At 45.4% G+C, this 6,912-nt stretch overlaps 1 long non-coding RNA gene across 2 annotated transcripts in view; it reads left to right on the forward strand.

The window, feature by feature from the left end:
• LOC114621497 overlaps nt 1–6,336 on the forward strand; it is a 7,426-nt gene extending 1,090 nt beyond the window's left edge. The window contains exons 3-4 of one of the 2 annotated variants that reach the window (XR_003711443.1): nt 1,009–1,139; nt 6,256–6,336. This is a non-coding gene — a long non-coding RNA (uncharacterized LOC114621497). The remainder of the gene's footprint in view (nt 1–1,008; nt 1,140–6,255) is intronic. The other variant, XR_003711442.1, reaches the window with a different exon arrangement.
• The last annotated feature ends 576 nt before the right edge of the window (nt 6,337–6,912 follow it).

A 6,912-nucleotide genomic window follows, 5' to 3' on the forward strand; every position in this document is an offset into this window, starting at 1 on the left:
GGAAGAAGGAAGGGCAAAGATGGAGGGGAAACAGAATCTCACACAGATCATATATAGCTGAAGATGACCTTCAATTTCTGATCATCCTACCTCTGCCTCCTGGGGGCTGGAGTGACAAGCATGTGTCATCAGGCCTATTGCTGGAAAAGCATTTTTTAAAAATAAATACTGTAGGGGGGCTGGAGAGATGGCTTAGCAGTTAAGATCCTCTTGCAGAGGATCTCAGTTCAGTTCCCAGCACCCATGTCAGACAGTTCACAGCTGCCTGTAACTCCAGCTTTACAGGATCTGACTTCTCTTGCTTCCTGGGACACTTCTACTCACATATGTGCACACGTGAGTGTGAGCACACACACACATATAAACACAGCTGGGAGCCATCGTCTTCAACTGTAGCCACTGGTGGCTCCAGAGCATAGTTCTAATCCCATGACCATCCTGAGGGACACAAAGAAAACAAAAAGACATCAATGTGGGGAAGATCTCATAGGGAAGAGAGAGCAGACAGGAGATCAAGAAAGGTAGGAAGCATCATCTCTGAAGTGTCCAAACCCAGCTCTCCAGGGAGCTGCAAAGCAAGGATTCTTGTGCTATTTTGTGACAGAAAGAGAAAATGGAGTCAGGATGTACCAACATACCAACTCATATGTGCCAGGATGTACCCCATGCCGAGGGTGAACTTGTGCATGTACCCCATGCTCGGGATGCACCTGTGCACATACCCCACGCTCACACATGTCAGAACGTACCCCCCACTCACATGTATCAGGACGTACTCCACACTCGGGATGCAGTTGTGCGCTTTAAGAACTGTAGCACTGTTGTCAGGTGTCTGAACAGCTGAGCTGCAGAAAAGGGATACATTGTATACTTGAAAGACTGAAGCGGAGAAAAGCCACTGAAGGGAGCTTAAGGAATGGTGCCTATGTCGGGGGAGGGGAGGGGAGGGAAGGATCCATGAAGCACAAACAAGCCTCCACAGTCTTATTTACTTTTCCCTTAACCCAGCTCACAGACAGACCTCTGTAACTGCTCATTATCACCAAATGTCCTTTCAAGTGTCAAATTGCTAAAGAAAAATCTAATTTGGCTCTCCAGATGACGTGTAAGACTTATTGATTCATTCTGATTGGCCTAAGGTGGGTACATAAGCCCGAGTAGATGCTTCTTGCCTTCTTCTCACTCACAAAGAACACACACACACACACACACACCTGTACACACACATTATCCAGGAGTGTCCAGTCCTTTAACATTGTCATCTACCAAGTTCACACGTTTAGGACGCGCAAGGGAGACAGAAGAAACTTGAGGGAACGTCCTAATTGTGCGTGCACATGTGTGCAGCTGAAGCTGTACATGTGAAGACTAGAGTATGACCTCAGCCTCTTCCTCTATCACTCCTACTGCTATTGCCTTCAGACAGAGTTTCTTAACTGAACCCAAGTCTCATCCAGCCTGCTAGGCTGGCTGGCCAGAACATTCTCCACCTTGCAGGACTGAGCTTGCAAGAACACACAGTCATGCCTAGCTTTTCACCCGGGTGCTGTGGATTCACACTCAGGAACCTAGGCTTTCAGAGCAAGCATTCTTACCACTGAGCCATCTCCCCACCCCTGTCATCATATCTTAGGTTTTTGTGTTGGCTTGCATCCCTGCATCCCTACGTCCCTGTATCCCTGCATCCCTATATCTCTATATCCCAACATCCCTGAATCCCTGGATCCTTACATCCCTGCATCCCTGTATGTCTGCAACCCTGCATCCCTGCATCTCTGTATTCTTGCATCCCTCCATCTCTGCATCCCTGCAACCATGCATCCCTGCAACCCTGCATCCCTGTACTTGCAGGTGGCCTTGGCCTCACATAGCCTGTTGTTCTGTGTTGGACATGCCTATTGGGAACATTGTTTGTTAAGATTTGTGTAAAAGCTACTGGGCTGTAGTGTTATGTTCAACTTCCTGATCATACTGAATCCAGCTTCTAACAGACTCTCAAATCACAGAGACTGAACTTGAAACAGATGTGCAAACTCTGGGACATACTACTCACTAAAGAGGTTCAACAGCTACCCAGCCAATGGCCATCAATTTCTAGTTCATCTATCTATCTATCTATCTATCTATCTATCTATCTATCATCTATCTATCTATCTATCTATCTATCTATCTATCATCTGTCTGTCTATAGTATGTGCATAAGTTTCTCTCTCTCTCTCTCTCTCTGTGTGTGTGTGTGTGTCTGTGTGTGTATGTGTGTGTGTGTGTGTGCACGTGCATGCATGCTACCACATGTGTGGGGTCAAAGGCCAACTTCCAGGAGTCAATGTTCTCTTTCCACCAGGTAGGAACTGATGAACAAACTTAAATCATCAGTCTTAGCAGCAAGCATCATTATGCACTGAGTCATCTCATCAGCTCACGGTCCTTGATTTCCCAAGGTACAGAAATGGGTTGAGAAAAATAGCTGCTTCGAATGTAAACACCAGGACTCCATGGGGGACTGTCTTCTGCACAGAGTGAAACAGATTCGCATCCTTATGTTCCCTAATTATGGCAGGGGAGATGGCTCAGCTGATAAAGACTTCTCATGCAAACATGATGATCTGTGTTCAGATCCCCAGCACCCACATGAAAAGCCAGATACAGTACAAAGCACTTGTAATTCCAGTGCTGAAGAGGTGGGAACAGAGGATTCCTGATGACCACTAGCCTGACTTTACTAATCAGTAAACCATGGCTGACGATAAAAGACTGTCTCACAAAACAAGGTTGATTGCTTCAGAAGAACACCACCCAGGGGATGTGTTCTGGCACACTCACAAGTTCACACTCACAAACATGGGAACACAAGTACAAAGACAGACAGACAGACAGACAGACAGACAGACACACACATACACAAGATATTTTCAATAAAGATAAGGTGATTGGAAAATAGAAGTGTATAAACAGAAGCTACTAAGTGGGTACTGACTTCAACTACCACCAGTTTATCAACCTGCATATGGACCAGGCACATCAACTTCTGATCTAGTCAGCCCTTCCTTAACAGAGTGCTAAGGAAATACTGAGCTAAGCTCCATGGTTAAACCACTTCCTCCCAAGGCAAAAAGACAGACAAAAAAGCCTCCATGGGATCCTAATCTGTGATCCCCCATGCTTTGCTGCCACGTTTTAGAGAGGCCTGGCCTGGCATCTGTCCTGGATCTTGGATACCTGGTATAGTAATACTCCTTGGGAGTGAGCCTGAGCATATTTTGTCTTGGTTTGGGGAACTATCTCTACCATCATAAGCATCAGAACAGGGGCCATTGGTTGTTGTAGCGATCTGGCTCTGAGCACAAATTCAGTGGCTGACACGCAATGAGTGCTCAATACACACGGGCGGTGAAGTAGGTACCCTGGAATACTTGGTTACTGACATTCATCAAGGCTAGCCAGTTTGCCTCCAATACCCCCCAGTCTCTGCTTCTGGAGTCCTGGGATTATAGGTTATATTCCTTGCATATGGAATTTGCAAGGGTGTGAAGGATCCTCTCTCTTCACGGCAAGCTCTTTACCAACTGAGCCATTTCCCAGCTTCGAGTGTATTTTCTGACGTAGTAAAAAGTTCACCCCGTTGTTTAATTTGTAAAAAGCATGGGTTGATGACTGCATGGAAGGGTTTATTATTTATAAATGTCTTAGTCAGGGTTTTACTGCTGTGAACAGACACCATGACGAAGGCAACTCTCGTAAGGAAAACATTTCATTGGGGCTGGCTTACAGTTCGAGGTTCCGTCCATTATCGTCAAGGCAGTAACATGGCAGCATCCAGGCAGGCATGGTGCAGGAGGAGCTGAGAGTTCTACATCTTCATCTAGAGGCTGCTAGGAGAATACTGGCTTCCAGGCAGCTAGGATGAGGGTCTTAAAGCCCATGCCTACAGTGACACACCTACTCCAACAAGGCCATCCCTCCAAATAGTGTCACTCCCTGGGCTGAGCATATTCAAAGCATGACAATAAACCTCCTCCTCCCTCCTTTTTCCTACTAATTTTTTTAAAACAGGGTTTCACACTAGTCAAGTGGTTCTCAACCTGTGGATCATGACCCCTTTGGGGGTCACATATCAAATATTTATATTAAGATTCATAACAGTAGCAAAATTACATTTCTGAAGTAGCAATGAAATAATTTCATGGTTGGGTGACATCACAACATTGGTGATTGAATTAAAGGGTCAAAGCAGTAGAAAGTTGACAACCACTGTTATAGGGACTAGATCAAGCCTAAGCTGAGGTCTGGTATTCACTCTATAGCCTAGCCCGGTCTTGAACTTGAAGCAACTCTCCTGCTTCAGCCTCCCTAGTTCTGAGATGAAGACTGGAGCCATCATATCCTGCTTTATTTTTTTTTTATTTTCTACCTTTATATTACACAAAATGTATTTTGAAACATTAATACAAAATGAGTTAATACAATAACTATTGATCTATTTGACCAATAGATCTCTACAGGGGCCTAGGTGTACACCCACCTCAGCCAAGAGAGCCATGGGGTCAAGAAAACAACTAAGCAGTTGAGGACACACCTTATTTGAGTCAGAAATGGGCAGGTCAGAGATATGAAAGGCTACTTTTGAACTCTTTAAGTTTGCTCCAGACAGGGATACAGAATGGGAAAAATAATAAACTTAAGACTGACTTCTTTACAGGCCTTCCCATTTTATAAACTGTGTTCATGTTGAGATTGCATTTGCTCCCTGCCCGTGAAACCCCCGCCCTGTGCTCACATTTCCCTCCAGGAGCCCCAGGGGATGGATTTTACATCTGGTGTTGTTTCGTTTATTGGTGCCGCTGATGGGAGACACCCTTCAGCTGGAGTCTCCGCAGGCTGTTAAGATGAGTTCGCATGGGAAGCCGCAGGCTACCATCATTTGGGGCAGGCCAGTTTTAAAGCTAGAAGAGCGCGCCTAAATTAGAAGAAACTGGAGTCGTATATAATGGCAGGCTCACGATTATCATAGAGATTTTCAGATTTTAATGAACCTCCAACCTGAGGGTTGCCGGTGTGGCTCAGTTGGTTAGAGTTGCCTAGCATACACCGAGCTCTAATAAAAACTAAGCGAGGTGATGAACCTCACAAATCCAGCATTGAAGAATAGACAAGAGAATCAGGGGTTCAAGGTTATCTTCAGCTAGCCTAAGGTATGATACCCTGTCCAAAGAGAAGAGAGCCTGTTGTTGTAGGTCAAATCTGACACTTGTGACTCTGAGGACCAAAGAAAATCAGAAAGAAACTCCAGGTTGTATCTTTCTGTGTCTGGGTGAGTTTTTTTCTGATGAGAGAACCAATCAGATTTGTCTGCCGCTTCCGACTTCATGGGAGACGACGATAAATGTATCCTATAAGATGAAGTTACTAACCCATCAGGAAGAGTTCCCAGGAAACCCAAATAGACCTTGGATATTTATTGAACACTTCTGGAGATGGTGAGCAGGATATGGCTGCTTCATCCAAAGGCATCTCAGCCCTGGGCACATCTGTCCAGCTGTATTTATGAGAGCCATGCCAAACTCGTGTAGTGCGTGATCTACATTACCCATTGCAGAGAATGTCACAAGTCATCGAGACTGTTCAGGGTACCTCTGCTGTGAGCCTCGTGTGCAGGCAGTGGTTGACATCATGCATTTCCTCTTCAGTGGGGTATGTGTGTTCCTGTAGCCGCCATGACATATTACCAGAAGCTGCATGCTTCAAACAAAAATCATCTGGCTGGCCACAGTGGTGAAGACACACCTTTAAATCTCAGCACTCAGGAGGCAGAGGCAGGTGGAGCTCTGTGAGACCAGGCACTGGGAGGACAGTGATACACCTCCTCCAAAAAAGCCACACCTCCTAGTCCTTCCCAAACAGTTCCACCAACTGAGACAAAGCATTTAAATATATGAGTCCCTGGAGGTCATTCTCATTCAAATCATCACAGCCAAACTGTAGGAATGATTGCTCCAGCCCTTTTCTCACTAGAAACAGAAACTTCCTTCAGCTGGCTCATTATAAGTTCACAGGGCTGCATTCAAAAACTCAGTAGAGTGAGTCACCGTGGGCTGACATAACACGGGTTGTATTTTCGGGAGAGGATTAAAGATGGGAGAGGATTAAAGACCAGCCTAAATGTACCATGAGAGAAGTAGCATTCTATGTGTCCCTTTCTTTAATCTTGTAGCATGCTATCCTTCATCCTGATGCCTTTCTCTCTCCACGTTCCAGTGAGGCATAAAGAGAAGGCAAGTAATGCATTTCTGCCAGCTCAGACCCAGCACCATCAACATTTGGACCACTCCCCATCCCTCCTCTGCAGCAGGGATCTCGATTTTCTCCTTGTTCTTTATTTCTGTTGCTTCGATAAAATGCTCTGACAAAAGAGTAACCTAGAAGGTGTGTTTTGTTTATAATCCCAGTTTATAGTACATTAATTGTGGGGAAACTGAGGCAAGAACTTTAAGCAGCTAGTCACATCCCTTCCAAAGTCAAGAGCAGGGGATTGAACAACCGCATGCAATCTTCCTTGGTTGCTTGTGCTCAGCTTTTCCTACTCTTATGCAGTTCAGGACTCCCACCCCTAGCACCTGCCAACCCCTTGGCCTAGGGAGTGGAGCCACCCACAGTGGGATGGGTCTTCCAACATCAATTACCTTAATTAAGACAATTCCTCAAAGATATGCCCACAGGCCAACTGATGTAGACAATCTCTCATTAAGATTCTCTTCTCAGGTGGTTCTAGGTAGTGTCTGGTTGACAATTAACTTTAACTATGCTGCTGCCCTTGGTTGAATCTGAATGGCCTGCCCAGACAAGTTTTCATTTAGGCCACAAATCTCACACCTGGTTTGCATTTTAGTGATTTGCCCTGGGAGTATTTTCTGC

Source organism: Grammomys surdaster, unplaced genomic scaffold, assembly GCF_004785775.1.
Source record: "Grammomys surdaster isolate TR1022 unplaced genomic scaffold, NIH_TR_1.0 181, whole genome shotgun sequence".
In the NCBI taxonomy this organism is placed as follows: domain Eukaryota; kingdom Metazoa; phylum Chordata; class Mammalia; order Rodentia; family Muridae; genus Grammomys; species Grammomys surdaster.